Source organism: Notamacropus eugenii, chromosome 3 (genome assembly GCF_028372415.1).
Source record: "Notamacropus eugenii isolate mMacEug1 chromosome 3, mMacEug1.pri_v2, whole genome shotgun sequence".
NCBI lineage: Eukaryota > Metazoa > Chordata > Mammalia > Diprotodontia > Macropodidae > Notamacropus > Notamacropus eugenii.
Window position 1 is genome coordinate 416218293 of NC_092874.1, and position 18585 is coordinate 416236877.

Consider the following 18585-nt stretch of genomic DNA (forward strand, 5'->3'; position numbering starts at 1 on the left):
TCCCAGTCAGATTTCACATGCTTCATTTTGTACCTTTTTAATATATTTTTAAATTAGACCAAATTCTTTCTATAAATCTATCTCTCTTTCTACCTCTCCATCGATCTATCTATCATCCCATGTCTGGACAATGGATCCATTTAGTATCACCAAGTCTTGCCTTCCTCATCTATAAAATGGTGTGGTCAATGCCAGTACTACCAGCAAAGGTGGCATGTCATAGTACAGGGGTTTGAATCAGGAAAACTTGAGTTTCTATATCAGACACATTAATTGTCGGAAACTGGAGAAGTTATTTAATTTCTCTTGATCTCAGATTCTCCATCTGTAAAAATAAAGTTAACAGATCAATTGAGATGATATATGTAAAGTTTTTCAGAAGACTAATGTGCATTAGTATTGATGTTCTAATTAATAATAAAAGTTATCATCATCAACATCATTATCCCCTACTCTCCAGCCTTGCTCTGAGAATCAACTGAGTTTATACACACACACACACACACACACATATAAAATACTAAAATTATATAATTCTATACTATAATTCATTATTATCAGTTTTGGATTATTAGCTAAATGATATCAATTTCTTTACAAGCTATAAAACTTAGAAATACCCTTTCTCTTTTTTAATTGGACAGGGTCAACGTTTTATCTACACTTTGAAGCTCCTCTCAGTGCCTAACATACTCTTCTGCAAATTATTTGTGTTTGTCCTTTGCTGCTGAAGAAGACCATGCCATTAGAGAAATGATGACATGACTTGCACTTGACTTTTGTTTTTTGAGTGAGGGAGGGCTGTGCAGGGCACCAGCCTCACTTCTCCTTCAGAGCCATCTGAATCCTGGGACCAGATTTTCATCAGGATCACTGGAGATGATCCAGGATGAGGCAACTGAGGTTAAGTGACTTGCCCAAGGTCACACAGTTGGTGAGTGTCAAATGTCTGAGGTGAGATTTGAACTCAGGTCCTCTTGACTCCTGCACTGGTGCTCAACTAGTTGCCCTAGTTGCTCTGCAAATTATAGTTGTAGAAAAGATATGATGTAGAAAAGAAATGATGATATGACTTGCTCTTGACTTTGTTTTGAGCAAGGGAGTGAGGGAGGGCTGTGCAGGTCACGGGCCTCACTTCTCCTCCAGAGCCATCTGAATCCAGAGACCTGATATTCCTCAGGATGACTAGAAATGACCCAGGATGCACTGCTGATTTGATAAAGTGGCTTCACGAATAACCTTTCTATGTGCACACCTGATTTCCTTGTCTCTTGATTAGTGCAAAAGACAACACCATGAATCATTCACTCTCTCTCAAATCTTCACCACTCTTTGTCTAATGATTCCTTCCTTACTGCCTTCAAAAATATCTATCTTCCCCATTCTAAAATCAAAACAACAGCAACAATGCCTTTGCTAAACCCTTGAAAGTATTCAAGTCCAATGCCCTCATTGTACAGATGAGGAAACTGAAGCCCAGAAAGGTTAAATGACTTGCTCTGATTCTTACTTGTATTAAATATCAAAGAAACAATTTGAATTTGGGCCTTCTATACCCCAGGTCCAAAACTCTATTCACCATTATATCCAGAATTGTTTCATTCTGTCCAGTTGATTCCTCAAAGACTGTAAATGCTTGTTGTTTTGCCATGGTTATTCATAGTAAAAGGTCTTGGCATCTCCCTTTTAAAAGGCATTCATATGGATAAAGATTCTAATCAACTCCTCCCTTTGGCCTTCTCTTGCCTGAATGAAAAGACCTGTTAAAATTATCTGAAATAAAAAGGAAACTGAGGAGAAAGTTACCAAGTCATCTATGATTTAATTTGTGAAGCTGATATTAAAGCAGGTCACTGATTCCTCAGGGTCAGAAACAAGGAGTGATTTACAGAGATGATTTTTGTAACAAAAAAAGAAGAATTGGAAAAATGACAGAAATTTGTTTTAAACATAATTCTATTAGACAAGGCAGGTCATCCTACTAGTTAGCTTCTCCCAGCCTTTCTTAATCTTATGCCTGATGTCCTTTCCTCCAGGTGGTACCTTTTGTAACCAGAAAGTGTATTGGAAAAGAGGAACTTGTGTTCAGTAGTTAGCTGTTGTTAAAAGTCACCTCCCATCTTCATTAGAATAGTCCATTTCTCTACTTAGACTCTAGCTCAAGAAAAAAAAAAAAAAAGAGGAGGAGAGGAAGGGGATTGACCTGTGGCTACCCTTTCTTCAAGGGGAACAGTTCTCTAGTTACCTCCATGTTATGTAGAAATGGGGACTTAGCCTTTGATCAACTCCTCCTTCTGATAGAAAGGGAAATTTGGCCTTTTGAAAACTGTATTTTCTTATGATTATTTTCTTCATCTAAATTATCTGCTACTAAATCATAAAGTATTCTCAATCTGTCTATTCACTAAATCTCTAGGTAAGCTAAATTTAAGAGACTACCTATATAAGTCCAGTTAAGTTTAAGGACAGCTATTCCCAAAGAAGTGAGCCGAATTCTATAATCAAACTAAAAATAATTCAAAGTAATAAAAAAAATGACTGATTTCTTGCTAACAACCTTCAATTTTATTTTTTGGAAAATCCAACAGATCATGGGGAAGAGCAGGGATGGGGCGTGGGGGAAAGGAGGCTCAGAGGGTCTGAGTTCTAATTCTGATCTGAGTATTTGATGAGCATGGGATCATGATTGAAGTTTCCTCTATAAAATGGGGGTAATAGTAGTTACCTGTCTCCTTCAGAGATTGTTGTGAATGTCAAATGAGATAATGGATATCACAGTACCTTTTACATTTCTGTTTAGGAATGGAAGGTTTTTACTACTAACCTCTATAAGGGAATGTCTTTTTGATGTTCATTTTTTAAATAATCTTTCTCTGAAGCTTTGTGTTTTTAAACATGGTGACCCATATATATGAATGGCACCACTTTGAGGGATGGATCAATGGAGAATATTGCAAAATTTTTGTCAGTAAAAATAATGAAGTTTCAACTATGTGATTTTTAACCTTGCCAATCTTACAAAGCAGTGGACAGATAGACTATTGTAAATATGATGCTTTACCCCACAGATTTGAAATGAAGATTTTAGGCTGAACTTCATTTCTGATTCACATTTTAGAAAATGCCCTTAATTGCCCTTTCTGCTCCAATTAACTAGCTGGATTCCAAATGAGCAAGCACTCAAGAACAATGGACTTAATCATTACATTTTTCTCTCAAGCAACAGCTTTGATGAATATTTGAAAGGGCTTTGAGCACAATGAAACCTTTGCTATAAAGTCCCTGAGAATCAAGAAGACTACTGCCAGAAGGAAACCCTGGATGGCAGCAAATGCCTTCATGTAGATACCCATTGCCCCTGCTCCCAGGTCTTGCCTTCTGAAGAATTAAAATGCATGGATTGATATAGAGAGTATTAGGACAATCCCCCCCCTCCCCATGTCTTAAATTCTATTCTGTCAATACATAAAATTATATACTTCTTTTGGCTGCTGTTGGATTGAAAGCCCCTGCCAAATATAGTTTTAATCATCTGTATTGTATTTCTAGTCTTAGAGGCATACACCCCTGTGGGATAATAAACTAAATAGAATGTCAGTCACAATTTAGAGGGAATTAGTTTAATTGATTTCTTTTATCTTTATTCACTTTTGAACTTAGAGGCAAAGGAAATAGATTTCAAGGAGTAGACTGGAGGAGAAAAGAGGTGACATGGATGCATAAAGGCATGGCCAGTGCAAGTGAGCTGAAGTGAATATTATATCATGAGTAGTCCAAGAGCATAATGTATCTAAGGAGGAAGAACACCCACTGCCTACCTGTTCTCCATTCTGGTTTACAACCAGAAGATCAGAATAAGACACAGAAAAAGACATGAGATATCAAAGGGAAGGTTAATACACTATATGATTCTTCTTTCCCCAATAAAATCCTATATATTTTTCATCATCCAAACCATACTTAAAACAGGGCACTACCCTTAGTATAATTACAGTATCCCTTTTCCCATCCTTACTATCTCCCATTTACTTATTCAATGGCTTAGAAAAAAATTCATAGCAAGTGGTGGATTGTGAAACATTATCTACAAAACAATTAGTTGCTTTTACATATGTGGTATATGCTCCCTCCACTGACATTGAGAAATCACACACATACACACACACACACACACACACACACACACACACACGTTGTTAAACTGAGAATGTCTTGTGAGAGTTTTACCATACATTCTTCATAAAGAATTTATCCTGAATACAAGAGCACTTCTACTACACATCTATTTTGGTCTTATTTTTTTTTTCCCCTTTTCTGGGCATTTTCCCAGCCAGTTACTTGACTTCTCAGTGTCCTCTCCACATACACCACACCTGCAGATCTGCCCAGGTAGTGCTTGGGGTCTGAGATTCAAATACTGCTTCCCAGCCTCAGGGCTTCCAGCAGGGGCAGGGCTGCTATTCAGTGTGAGATTAAGTTCAGGTGCTCAGGTGGGGGCAGGGCTTCCTCACAGGGCTCGGTTCCCTCAGGGGGTTTATGCAGAGACCTTCAACAATGGATCCCAGCTCCTGCCTGCTTTGGGAGCACTTGTCTGCTGCTGCTTCTGCTGCTGCTTCCCGAGGGGGCCTGAATTATGGGGACACCCCACTCCCTTCTTGGTACGCCAAAAAGACCCTCTCACTGATCTTTGGTGTCTGTGGTTGGAGGGACCTGTGCGGCAGCTGGAGATCCCATCCCTGAAGCCCACTCAGATCTGCTCCTCTCAGTACCACATGGCCAAGGCAGGGCTGGACTCTGCTCAGGGTCTAGTGCACTAGGGACCTTTCATGTTGGCTTTTCAGGTCTCTCTGGAACAGAAATCTCCTCTGCTCTGTTCTGTGGCTTCTGATGCTCCTGAATTTGTTGGGAGTTCTTCTTTATAGGTATTTTATGGGCTGTGGGTTTGGAGCTAGCATATGTCTATCTTTCTATTCTGCCATCTTGGCTCCTCCCCTACACATCTATTTTGATGATCCTAGGGCTCAGGCTATTTCTAATTCACATTCTGCTACCCAATAATTCCAAATGCTTTCCTATTTTCCCCTGTCTTCGTTATTTCTATCACTCTACTTTCTTAGTAAAAATATAACCCATCTGATGGACATGTCATACCAAAATCTGCTTGTGAGAAGCCTGCTCACTCTAAAAAGAACAACACTCATTGTGAAACCAGGAAAGTTCTCATTTTATTCTACATTTATTTTATATTCCTAGTGAATGGGTCCCTCCCAAATGCAAAGTATGCTTGCTCAGATAAATGCAACTCTTTTTCTGTTGTTCCCAATTTGGATTTCCCCCTTTCTCTCCATTGACTAGATGCAAGCTCCTGAGCCTCCCACTTTATGTTCTTCTCCCTGAGAGGTTCCCCCTCAATCAGCCCATTAAGCATATGCAAAATTTTCTGACATTTTATCTGACCAGAAGCCTGGTTGTGCTAATTCACAGCCCTGATTAGAACCAGTTTCCTCTGACTTACATCCTGTTATCTCTCAAAACTGGGAGTAGCTTTTTAATCCTATGGAAAGAGAATTTCTTCTTTTGTTTCCCCCAAGTTTGCAGCCATGATGTTTAAAGTCTGAATTCTCCAAAGAGTAAGGTGATAGATAGAGCTGGCCTCAGAATTAGGAAGACTTGTTGACCTGGTTTAGGTCACTCCGACACAAAATGCTTATGTGCATTAGACTGTAAGATCTATTAGGACAGGGAATATTTTTGCCTCTTTTTATCCCCAGTACTTAGCACAATGTGTGACACAGAGTAGGTAGTTAATAAATATTTACTAGTCGATTGATAGATTTGGGGTATGTCACTGAAGTTAGACATCTGGGAGCTCCTTCCTTATCTTTTAGCATTAAAGAAAAGAGTACAAGGAATTCTCCTGATCATTTAGCACCTGACTGTTTTCCTGCACTTCATCCTTTCAGACTCTTATTATTTTTCAAGATAAAATCAACTCTGACACTTGATCATTTTGTACCGACTGCAGAATTTCATCATACCCCCATACCAGGTTAACACCCCCCCAAAAAAACTCTCCTGGTTTTCTACCTATTAAAAAAAAATGTTATCTACTGCATCACATTGTGTGCTCCTTCACGGCAGTGACTGTCTTATTCTGTCTTTGTATGTCCATGATTCACATAGTGCCTAGTACATAGCAGGTTCTTAATAAATATTTACTGATTGTGAGTCTGACCCCCAGGTCTCAATGTTCCCAGATTTCTATGTAAGACTAGAATTTTCAGAGATGTTGCCAATCCACAACTATGAACAAGGTTGTCTACCAGGAACTCCCTACACCAAGGAAATGTCTGCTTTAAAGGAAAAGTCAAAACATGAGTGGTTTGCCTTCATATTCTGTCATCAGTACAATGACATTAAAAATAGGAGCTTCTGATAGAGTGAGCAGGTTGAGATAACTATCCAATTTTTTTCTATGAAAGTCAGTTCAGTTTCCAGTCTAGATTGTGGGACAATAGTGATACCATATGTCAATAGAAGGAAATCTGGAAGATGTTGCTGTTATGTGTCAGGAGGGAAATGAGCTGAATTTTGGATGTTGATTTTGAGATGTTTATGGAGCATCTGATTGAAGAAAATCTCATGCTGTCCTTCCCTCAACCCTGCCTCCATGTATTTTCTTCAGGCTAAATATCCCACAAGATTAAATGAGTCTAATGTGGTTATATATGTATACACACACACACACACATATATATATATACACACACACATACATACAAATGCATATATGTGCATGTATATGTATATACATATATATATGTGTGTGTATATATATATATATATTACATTAAATATGATATTGTAACTCTTCATCATTCTGTTCTGAAGGTCTACAGAGTCACTGTGTTGACCTCATTGTTGCATTTTGTGAAACCTGGACAGTACACCAGTGCCACATCAGGAAATTGAATTCCTTCCATTTGAAAAGTCTTAGCAAGATTCTAAAGATCACCTGGCAGTATAAGGTACAAGACACTGAGGTTCTTTCTTGAGCCAAATTGCCAAGCATTTAAATTCTACTGCCAAGAGCACAACTCCAATGGGCAGTCCACACTGTTTGAATACAAAATATAAGCTTGCCAAAAACAGTATTTTGTGGAGAACTCACACAGGGCAAGCATTCACCACATCATGGTCAGAAGAAACAATACAAGGACATTCTCAAGGTCTCTCTTAAGAACTCTGGAACTGATTGTGTGACATGGGGATATTGGCACAGGACTGCTCAGCAGGGTGCACCAACATTAGAGAAGTTGTGCTCCATGAGAAAAGCAGAATTGAAAAAGCTCAAAAGAAAAGCAAGATGTGTAAATTTAGACAATCCGTTCTAAATGTTCACATTTGTGCCCAATCTGTGATAGAACATTCTGACCTAGTATTGATCTGATCAGACACAGTAAGACACAATGAAACTTGATGCTATAATAGCGATGTCATTTTGGTCCTTCCAAGAACAAAGGACAACAGTGTGTTACCTTGAGGTGAATACAATACTTCAGATTTTGTCTGATCAAGACAAACAAACAGGATGATCACCTCACTAGCTTAGAACACTTACCCTTTTCAATGCAGTTTAAAATCACATTGTGGGGAGGAGCCAAGATGGTGGAATAGAAAGACACACATATTCTAGCTCCAAAACTCACAGCCCGTAAAGTACTTGTAAAGAAGAACTCCCAACAAATTTGGGAGCAGCAGAAGCCACAGAACAACAGAGCAGAGGAGAATTCTTTTCCAGAGAGACCTGAAAAGGCAACATGAAAGGTCCCTCACGCACCAGACATGGAGCAGAGTCCAGCCCTGCATTGGCCGTGCGGCACCTAGAGGAGCAGATCCGAGTGGGCTTCAGGAACGGGATCTCCAGCAGTCACACAGGTCCCTCCAGCCACAGGTGCCGAAGGTCGGTGAGAGGGTCTCTTTAGCTGGTCGAGAGGGGAGTGGGGTGTCCCCATAACTCAGGACCCCTAGGGAGGCAGCAGCAGACAAGCGCTCCCAAAGCAGGCAGGAGCTGGGATCCATTGTTGAAGGTCTCTGCATAAACCTCCTGAGGGAACTGAGCCCCGAGTGGTGGCCCTGCCCCTACCTGAGCACCTGAACTTAATCTCACACTGAATAACAGCCCCGCCCTGCCAAAGCCCTAAGGCTGGAAGCAGCATTTGAATCTCAGACCCCAAGAATTGGCTGGGCGGATATGGAGGCAAGGTGGGGGGTGGAGAGGACACTCAGAGGTCAAGTCACTTGCTGGGAAAATGCCCAGAAAAGGGAAAAAAAAAATAAGACCTTAGAAGGCTACTTTCTTGGTGAGCAGGCATCTTCTCCCTTCTTTTCAGATGAGGAAGAACAATGCTTACCATCAGGGAAAGACACAGAAGTCAAGGCTTCTGTATCCCAAACATCCAGAATAAATATTCCATGGGCTCAGGCCATGGAAGAGCTCAAAAAGGATTTTGAAAATTAAGTTAGAGAGGTGGAGGAAAAACTGGGAAGAGAAATGAGATGCAAAAAAAGCATGAAAATCAGGTCAACACCTTGCTAAAGGAGACCCAAAACAATGCTGAAGAAAATAACACCTTGAAAAATAGGTTAACTCAATTGGCAAAAGAGGGTCAAAAAGCCAATGAGGAGAAGAATGCTTTCAAAAGCAGAATTAGCCAAATGGAAAAGGAGGTTCAAAAGCTCACTGAAGAAAACAGTTCTTTCAAAATTAGAATGGAACAGATGGAGGCTAATGACTTTATGAGAAGCCAAGAAATCACAAAACAAAACCAAAAGAATGAAAAAATGGAAGATAATGTGAAATATCTCATTGGAAAAACAACAGACATAGAAAATAGATTCAGGAGAGACAATTTAAAAATTATTGGAATACCTGAAAGCCATGAGGAGAAAAAGAGCCTAGACATCACCTTTCATGAAATTATCAAGGAAAACTGCCCTGAGATTCTAGAACTAGAGGGCAAAATAAGTATTCAAAGAATCCACCAATCACTGCCTGAAAGAGATCCAAAAAGAGAAACTCCTAGGAACATTGTGGCCAAATTTCAGAGTTCCCTGGTCAAGGAGAAAATATTGCAAGCAGCTAGAAAGAAACAATTCAAGTATTGTGGAAATACAATCAGAATAACACAAGATCTAGCAGCTTCTACATTAAGGGATCAAAGGGCATGGAATAGGATATTCCAGAAGTCAAAGGAACTAGGACTAAAACCAAGAATCACCTACCCAGCAAAATTGAGTATAACACTTCAGGGGAAAAAATGGTCTTTCAAAGAAATCAAGTACTTTCAAGCATTCTTGATGAAAAGACTAGAGCTGAAAAGAAAATTTGTCTTTCAAACACAAGACTGAAGAGAAGCATGAAAAGGTAAACAGCAAAGAGAAGTCATAAGGGAGTTTCCTAAAGTTGAGCTGTTTACATTCCTACAGGGAAAGACAATATTTGTAACTCTTGAAACTTTTCAGTATCTGGGTAGTTGGTGGGATTACATATACACATACACACACATGCATGTGCGCATGCATGTGTGTGCATGTACACACAGAGACAGAGAGCACAGAGTGAATGGAATAGGATGAGATCATATCTTAAAAAAATGAAATTAAGTGGTGAGAGAGAAATGTATTGGGAGGAGAAAGGGAGAAATGGAATGGGGCAAATTATCTCTCATAAAAGAGGCAGGCAAAAGGCTTTTTAGTGGAGGGAAAAAGAGAGGAGGTGAGAGAAAAACATGAAGTTTACTCTCATCACACTTGACTCAAGGAAGGAACAAAATACACACTCATTTTGGTGTGAAAACCTATCTTACAATACAGAAAAGTGGGGGAGAAGGGGATAAGCAGGGTGGGGGGGGATGATGGAAGGGAGGGCAATGGGAGGAGGGACCAATCTGAAGTCAACACTCTTGGGGAGGGACAGGATCAAAAGAGAGAATAGAAGCAATGGGGGGCAGGATAGGATGGAGGGAAATATAGTTAGTCTTACACAACATGACAGTTATGGAAGTCACTTGCAAAACTTCACAGATATGGCCTATGTTGAATTGCTTGCCTTCTCAAAGAGAATGGGTTGGGAGGGAGGGATGAAGAGAAGTTGGAACTCAAAGTTGTAGGAACAACTGTCGAGTACTGTTCTTGCTACTAGGAAATAAGGAATACAGGTAATGGGGTACAGAAAGTTATCTGGCCCTACAGGACAAAAGAGAAGATGGGGACAAGGGAATGGAGGAATGATAGAAGACAGGGCATATTGGTGATAGGGACAATCAGAATGTTCAGTGTTTTTGGGTGGGGGGAAGGGACAAATGGGGAGAAAATTTGGAACCCAAAATGTTGTGAAAATGAATGTTAAAAGTTAAATAAATAAATTTTAAAAAATAATAAAATCACATTGCCTTTTGGTGGTTGCCAATTACACTGTTTGTTGAGGAACATGTCAATTCAGATCCATCTTCTGAAAATTATAAGATTTGTGATAAAACATTTAGTTTTTCTGAGACTATTTTCCAGTCTGTAAAATCAAAATCCTGATACTCGTATCTTTGCTTCATAAGGCTGTTGAGAGAGTTCAAAGATACAATGCAAAATTTAAGCATTGTACAAATGCCATTTTTTGATATGATGAAAATTAATAATCAAGCAGGTATAAATCCTCTTCTAATTCTCTGCTGGACACTCTCCTGGGTATTGAGATTATGAAAGTCAAAGTGAGATAGTATTTGTCCTCAAGGACTTTTACGTTTTGGATGAACACTCTACTAGATGTCAATGCTTAGCCAATCACTGAACATACTAATCTCTATAATCGCTTGTTTCACATAAAACATGCATGGATTTTAATATCAACATGACAGCCTGATGCACTTTATTCTTTCAACCACAAAACTTGCCCAAATGATTCTAAGAATTATGATTTGGGGGCGGAGCCAAGATGGCGAAGTAGAAAGACGCGCACACACATAGCTCCGAACCCACAAATCACAGAACGGCTAGAGGGGACCAAGCCAGGGCGAATTCTGCACCCAGAGACCACGGAGTATTGGAGCGAGGGAGATTTCTGCTCTGGAGAGACCTGCGGACCTCTTGCAGGGGGTCCTTCGCGCCGCGGACTGGGCGCCGGGACGGGAATCGGAGTGCGGCCCTGCCGCGGCCGCGACACTGAGGGGAGGAGATCCGAGAGGGCTATGGGGATGGGATCTCCAGCGGCCACGCGGGTTCCCCCACCCACAGAGGGACCTGCAAACCTCTCGCAAAAGGTCCGTCGCGCTGCAGACGCGGAACCCAGCCTGGACCTGTGGCGGTGGCAGCCGCGGCTCCAAGAGGCACAGATCTGAGAGAGCTCTGGAGGCGGGATCTTCAGCGGCAGCACGGGCCCCACCACCAACAGGTGACTGACGGGGGTGGGTGAGAGAGACTCTTTGGTGGGTTGAGAGGGGAGTGGGGTGCCCCCATGGCTCGGGCCCCCCCGGGAGGTGGGGCCTGAGAGGCGGCTGCGGACGGGGGCTCCCCAAACGGGCAGGAGCCTGGATCCATTGTGGAAGGTCTGTGCATAAACCCCCTGAGGGAACTGGGCCTGAGAGGTGGCCCTGCCCCGACCTGACCACCTGAACTTAATTCTCACACTGAATAGCAGCCCTGCCCCCGCCAAAAATCCTAAGGAGGGAAGCAGCACTTGAATATCAGTCCCCAAACGCTGGCTGGGAGGACCAGGAGGCGAGGTGGGTGTGAGGAGAACATTCAGAGGTCAGCCCACTGGTTGGAGAAAATGCCAAGAAAAGGGAAAAGAAATAAAACTATTGAAGGGTACTTTATCGGAGAAAAGACACTTCCTCCCTTCCTTTCTGATGGGGAGGAACAATGCTTGCCATCAGGCAAAGACACAGAAATCGAGGATTCTGTGTCCCAGCCCACCCAATGGGCTCGGGCCATGGAAGAGCTCAAGAGGAATTTTGAAAATCAAGTTAGAGAGATGGAGGAAAGACTGGGAAGGGAAATGAGAGGGATGAGGGAGAAGCATGAAAAGCAGATCAGCTCCCTGCTAAAGGAGAAACAAAAAAATCTTGAAGAAATTGGCACCTTGAGAACTAGCCTAACTCAGCTGGCAAGGGAGGTGCAAGGGGCCAATGAGGAGAAGAATGCTTTCAAAAGCAGAATTAACCAAATGGAAAAGGAGATTCAAAAGCTCACTGAAGAAAATAGATCTTTCAAAACTGGAATGGTACGGATGGACACTAAGGACTTTTCGAGAAAGACAGATATCTCAGAACATACCGCGCAGATTCGAAAAATGGAAGATAATGTGAAATATCTTATTGGAAAAACAACTGACCTGGAAAATAGAATCAGAAGAGACAATGTAAAAATTCTGGGACTACCTGAAAACCATGATCAAAAGAAGAGCCTAGACATCATCTTCCATGAAATTATCGAGGAAAACTGCCCTAAGATTCTAGAGCCAGAAGGCAAAATAAATATTCAAGGAATCCGCAGAACACCACATGAAAGAGATCCAAAAAGAGAAACTCCTAGGAGCATTGTGGCCAAATTCCAGAATTCCCTGATCAAGGAGAAAATATTGCAAGCAGCTAGAAAGAAACAATTCAAGTATTGTGGAAATACAATCAGGATAGCACAAGATCTGGCACCCTCTACATTGAGGGATAGAAGGGTATGGAATAGGATATTCCAGAAGTCAAAGGAACTAGGACTGAAGCCAAGAATCACTTACCCAGCAAAACTGAGTATAATACTTCAGGAGAAAAAATGGTCTTTCAATGAAATAGAAGACTTTCAAATTTTCCTGATGAAAAGACCAGAGCTGGAAAGAAAATTTGACTTTCTAACACAAGAATGAAGAGAACCACGAAAAGGCGAACAGCAAAGAGAAATCATAAGGGACTTACTAAAGTTGAACTGTTTACATTCCTACATGGAAAGACAATATTTATAACTCTTGAAACATTTCAATATCTGGGCACTGGGTGGGAGTACACACACACACACACACACACACACACACACACACATGCACACACGCACACATACATAGAGACAGAGTGCACAGAGTGAATTGAAGAGGATGGGATCATATATTAAAAAAAAATGAAATCAAGCAGTGAGAGAGAAATATTGGGAGGAGAAAGGGAGAAGTTATATGGGGCAAATTATCTCTCATAAAAGAGGCAAGCAAAAGACTTATTAGTGGTGGGATAAAGAGGGGAGGCAAGAGAAAAACATGAGGTCTACTCTCATTACATTCCACTAAAGGAAAGAATATAATGCACACTCATTTTGATAGGAAAACCTATCTCATAATACAGGAGAGTGGGGGATAGGGGCACAAGCAGGGTGGGGGGGAGGATGGAGGGGAGGGCATGGGGAGGAGAATGCAATACGAGGTCGACACTCATGGGGAGGGAAAGGACCATAAGAAAATAGAAGTAAAGGGGGACAGGATAGGATGGAGGGAAATATAGTTAGTCCTATACAACACAACTAGTATGGAAATCATTTGCACAACTAAACAAATATGGCTTATATTGAATTGCCTGTCTTTCAAGGGGAAGGGGTGGAGAGGGAGGGAGCTAAGGAGGTTGGTACTCAAAGTGTTAGGACCAAATGTAATGTTCTTACCACTGGGTAACAAGAAATACAGGTTAAGGGGTCAAGAAAGCTATCTGGTCCTACAGGACAAAAGAGAAGACGGAGACAAGGGCAGGGAGGGAGGATAGAGGAGAGAGCAGATAGATCACAGGGGCAATTAGAAAGCTCGGGTTTGGGGGGGGAGGGGATAAAAGGGGAGAAAATTTGTAACCCAAAGTTGTGTGAAAATAAATAAAAAAAAATAAAAAAATAAAAAAAAGTAAAAATAAGTAAAAATAAAAATAAAATATAAAAAAAAAAGAATTATGATTTGATTTGTGTGGGCAGTCTCCTCATTAATGAAGACTAAAAGTGCTTTAAAAAAGCATCTTTATGATTTTCTGTGTCACCCCACCATCAAATACAAAAAGTATTTTTCACAGTAACAAAACTGCGAGACAAATTGATCCAAACTTATCTATGTGACTTCTGTGATGACATACAGTATTATTAGTTTGATAAGAACTTCTTTATATTGGCATATGGTATCACTATCCTCCCACATTCTGGACTGAAAATAGCATCATTTTTTTTATTCTCCCTTCTTTTGTATTAACCCAAAACCACTCAGGTATTGAGTTTTATTGATTCTAGCTCCCAAATACCTCTTGGGTCTCTACTTTTCTTCTCCATTCTCATAGATACTATCCTTATTTCTCCTTCACTGAACTGTAGCAATGTTTTTCTAACTGTTCTTGTACATGGAGTCCCTTCTCTTTCTAATCCATCTTCACACATATATTTAAATATTCCACCTAATGCGTAGATATCTCAATGGCTCCCTCTTCTCTTTAAGAGGCAGTTGCGTGGCTTGGTGGATAAACTACTAAATCTAGAGTCAGGAAGACTAATCTTCCTGAGTTCAAATCCAGACACTTACTAGCTGTGTGATCCTGACCAAGTCACTTAACCCTGTTGCCTCGGTGTCATCTGTAAAATGAGTTGGAGGAGGAAATGGCAAATCACTCCACTATCTTTACCAAAAAGACAAAACAAAACAAATAGGGCCACAGATAGTTAGACATGCCTAAAATGACTGAACAATAAGAAATTGTTCTTAACATGAAACTGAAATAAAACAAAAGTATTTTGCCCGGCATTTCAAACCTTCCACAGCCTGCTTCTAATTACCTTTTAAGCCTCACTTCACTCAAATTCTTGATATTCATTAGCTTTCAGCCAAACACGATATTAGTTTTTGAGTTGTTGTTTCTTTTAATATAACAACAATAATGTTTTCATTTATCAACCATTTTTTAAAGCAATCTGCCAAGTTCTAGGCATTGGGTTAGGTAAGGTGTATGTGTGTATGTGTGTGTGTGTGTGTGTGTGAGAGAGACAGACAGACAGACAGACACACAGACAGAGACAGAGAGAGAGAGAAACAGAGACAGAGAGACAGAGAGACAGAGAGAGAGAGAGAGACAGAGAGAGAGAGACAGAGACAGAGAGACAGAGAGACAGACAGAGAGAGAGAGAGAGAGAGAGAGAGAGAGAGAGAGAGAGAGTTTGGGATCAGTTTGGATTGGGAAGCATAGAGAAGATTGAATAAATTAGAAAGGGCTCCCTTCTAGAACTGAGTTGACAATGGAATATCACTGCTCAAAGTTTGTACTTAGTGCATTCTCCATGTGAACTGATGTCAGACAGAACTACAGTTGAAGATGTTTGTCACAGTTGTGGATATCACTATTACAGAGGTCCACTAAAATGCCTTCTCATTCACTTTAAATTAGCACAATTGAAAGAAAAGATTTACAAATAAAAACCATGAAAATCCCTAACAACAAAAGCATCATACCTATCTCAGTACCTAATTAAAGTGTCAATGTTGATATAAGTATACTGTGTTCTCTGACGAGATAGAAACAAATTGTATTCCCTCTCAGATATTCTCAGACACAGATTAAAAAAAAATAAGATCCCTAAATGATTCTTTTCTGATTTAGAGAGTACAACCATTTGTCTTTTGTGGTCCATCTTGTGAGGAAAATGTTGATTTGTTTAATATAGAATGAATGATATCTTGTTTTTACAGTACACTCCTACTTTACTGGAACATATAGAAATGCCAATTTTCTGAAATGAAAGCGACTGGAAAAGATTTCTGTCTCCCCTACTATCAGCCCTACTCTTTACATTCATCTACCATTCATGGTTAATGATGGTAGGAGTTGTCAGTCCAAGTCTTCTTAACTCCTCTTCCACATACCATCTGATCTGTTTTATTCTCCTCCCACTGTCATCTCTCTCCTTTCCTGTCTCCTGCTGTCAACCCCCTTGCCTAAAAAATTTTAGCTATCTTTCTATCAGCCAATGATTATTTCCAAAAAAGTCTTTTATTTTCTAAAATGACCTTGCACATGACCCATTCCAGCAAATTAAAATTGACTACATAGTTGTAGGAGAAGGAATTATGTTTGTTCATCAGTATCACCACATTGTAAGTTCACAATAACAAGTGATTTAGCCATTTTGACAATTTTCATTTACTGATTTTTTATTGTTAAAAAAATAGTCCAATTCAGTTAAAATTTGTTGTGGCTTATCCTGAAATAAACAATATTTCAGCGTAAGAGATGGAGTCTTCACGAAAACTAAAATCACCTGTAAGCTCTATCATCCAATACCATGGGATGCTTAAGGAAATCTGAGCCTTTCTATGGAACCCAAATGCTTCTCAACGATATAAATCTGCCTTCAGAAATTGACACAAAACATTCAGGGAATGTCATTTATAAATGAGGATATGAAAAGTACTTAACTGAAGTAAACTTTCTAGAAGATAGATACACTACCTATCCTGACCTATCTCATCTCATCCTATTCTAGTCTATCCTTCAAACATTTAGTGAATGTTGAGCACTTTGTTAGGTGATAAAAGAGATAGTGAAATCCAATCTATGGATGTACCATAGGTATCTCAAAATCACCACGTCTAAAAAAACCCAATTATCATACCACCCAAACCCATTCCAAATCCTAAATTCCCTATTTCTGTTGTGGTTCATCACTATCCTTTCAGTCACACAGGTATGCAACCTGAGGCATCTCTGACTCCTTACTTTCCCTCACTCCTCCTGTCCACTAATTTGCTAAGTTTTTTTGATTCTATAATTTCAATATCTCTCACATCTTTTCTTTTCCCTCTACTAACTCTAAAATCATCCTAGTCTAGATTCTCATCACTGTTTAACTGAGCTAGGCACTGCACATATAAAGAGAGATACAACTTAAACAAAAAGAAGAAAAAACATGTTTTCTTTGGGAATACATCACATTTGATCAAACATATTTGTATATTTATATATTGATCAAATATATATAGTTATACCTATTTACAGACGAGACAGAAAATATTAAGCTTTCCAACCCAGCATACATGACTATAAATGTAACTCTAACCACTTAAGACACGTTTTTTCCCAGAACCCCCACATATGGAAATTTTTGGATAATACCTCCTGCCTGCCTGATGAGGTTATTAAGCACTATGCAAAAGAAAACAATTACATTTATAAATATGATTAGAGAAGAGAAATATGTATGTGTGTGAGTGTGTATACGCATATACAAAGATTCCTAATTTATTCTTCTTATAATTTACAGAGTACAGCCATTTGTCTATTATGGTCTTTCTTGTGAGGAAAATGTTGATTTGTTTAAAATAGGATGAATGATATCTTTATACACACACATTTATGAGTATATATGTATATATATATATATACACACATATGTACACATTCATACATGTATATATACATATATACATATACTTACACATACACATACATACATACATACATACATATGTATACACACTGACCTAGAGGTCCCTCTCTCTATTCCTTCATATTTTCTCACTACTGTATATAGCAGGATGAAATTTGCAAAGCCTTCTCTAAGGAATACTCTGTTTCTGGCTGCAGTGGGTTAAAATCTAGTTCTCCTATCTCCCAGTTTACTGACAAATTAATTAGTCTGCATTATTTCCTTTTCTACTTTATCATACAATATTACCATAAAAAAGTTATATAGATATTATTTATGCAATTGTGGGGGAATTGCAAAAGAGAGCATACAATTTGGGGGTATTTAAAAATTAAATTGAGCCAAACTGAAAATTTTAGACAAAAAAACACTTTATAATTTATTTCTCTCAACATCATAGAACTTTAGACTTTAGCAGACATCTATTCCAGTCCATTCAAGGAAGATAAATGCCTTCTATCATGTCATAAATAATTATTTCGCTTTGGTTCTGTCAAATAAGGTAGAACCTTTAACCTCCTGAGGCACCCTATTTCCTTTTTAAGTTGAATTGAAGTTTTCTTCCTTGAAACTTTTACCTATCATTCCTAGTTTTTCTCACTGTATGCAAGCAGAGAAAGTGTAATTTTGCTTCTATTGAGAGTCTTTCAAATATTCATTGTCAGCTAATTTTTGTCCCCCTTTGAGTCTTCTTTTTTCAAGACAAAACATCTTTGAGGTTGTTGTTTTGTTTTGTTTTGTTTTCCCCACTGATATCCATGGAGTATGAACTTGGTGGTGGTAGGGGTAAAGGAGAGTGTAGTCCTGTTGTCTTCTTGGTTATCACCCTCAGGACACTGTCTGACTTATCTATGTCTTTTCTAGAATGCACTAATCAAAATTGACTTCATTTGAATGCAAACCATGCACTTGCCAAAAAGACCATTTTATGGAGAACTCACACAGGTAAAACATTCACATCATGGTCAGAAGAAGCACTATACTATCAAGATATTTCTTAAGACATATTTGTATGACATGGGAAACACTGGCAGAGGACTGCTCAGCATGGAGTGCTCACATCAGAGACTGTGCTGTACTCTACGAGCAAAGCAGAATTGAAACAGCACA